This window comes from Rattus norvegicus, chromosome 4 (assembly GCF_036323735.1).
Source record: "Rattus norvegicus strain BN/NHsdMcwi chromosome 4, GRCr8, whole genome shotgun sequence".
Taxonomy (NCBI): Eukaryota; Metazoa; Chordata; class Mammalia; order Rodentia; family Muridae; genus Rattus; species Rattus norvegicus.
The window spans coordinates 48557540-48558509 of record NC_086022.1 but is presented as its reverse complement, the minus strand read 5'-3'; positions in this window follow the sequence as shown (position 1 = coordinate 48558509).

The window sequence follows — 970 nt, the reverse complement described above, 5'->3', positions numbered from 1 at the left end:
GGTGTTTTTCTTCTTGCACTAAAATATAATTAGAACACAGTCCTAGGTAATACAACTAAAGCTACCATTGGCCACAAATCAAAAAATAATTGACAAAAAAAAACCCTCTGGAAAGAAGAAGACCCTAGAATAGAATGAAATGCAGTAATTACTGGTAGAATCCAAGAGAGATAATAATATCGGAAATAAATGGGCAAAAAGGATGCCAAAAGGTACAGGTGAAAAAAATATGAACTACAAGTTTAAAATTAGCTCCAAATTAAATATGTTTAATTATTACATGTCAGTTTAAACATATACTTAATATCTGGATTTCTTTTGTTTTGAAACGAGGTCTCGTGCATCTCAGACTGGCTTTCAAGTCTCTAGGTACCTGAGGCTGATTCTGAACTTCTGCTCCTCCAGCCTGTGCATGGTGAGGGCTACAGTGACCAGCCTGTGCACTGCGCTCAATTTGATGCAGTACTAATGATCAAACCTACAGCTACGTGCTTACAGGGCAATGACACAACAAATGAACTGCATTCACAACCCTGTCTAAATATATTTAAAAACTGAAATGATAAGAAAAAGACAGAGCATCCTAAAGTTAAGTTACTAATAGTTCCCACATATATCATGTAGATTCTTCTCTTTTCACGTATTTCTAGTCTATTTCTAGTGACACATGGTGTCTTATCTAAAGGTTATTTTTAAATATTTTTCTTGTTTGCTGCTATCATTTCCCTTTATTTTTAATTTTGTACTATTTTGCAAATATAACGCAATGGTCACTTCTCCCTTCCCTTTCTTTCCTCAAAACCCTCCCATTTACCTGTCCTTGCTTCTTTTCAAGTTCATCATCTCATTTTTCAAAACGTGTATGTGTGTGTGTGTGAGAGAGAGAGAGAGAGAGAGAGAGAGAATGTATGTTTCTTCTAGTGTTTATATTTTATGAAGCAAAGATTGTGGTTTTCATTTAAAGATAATT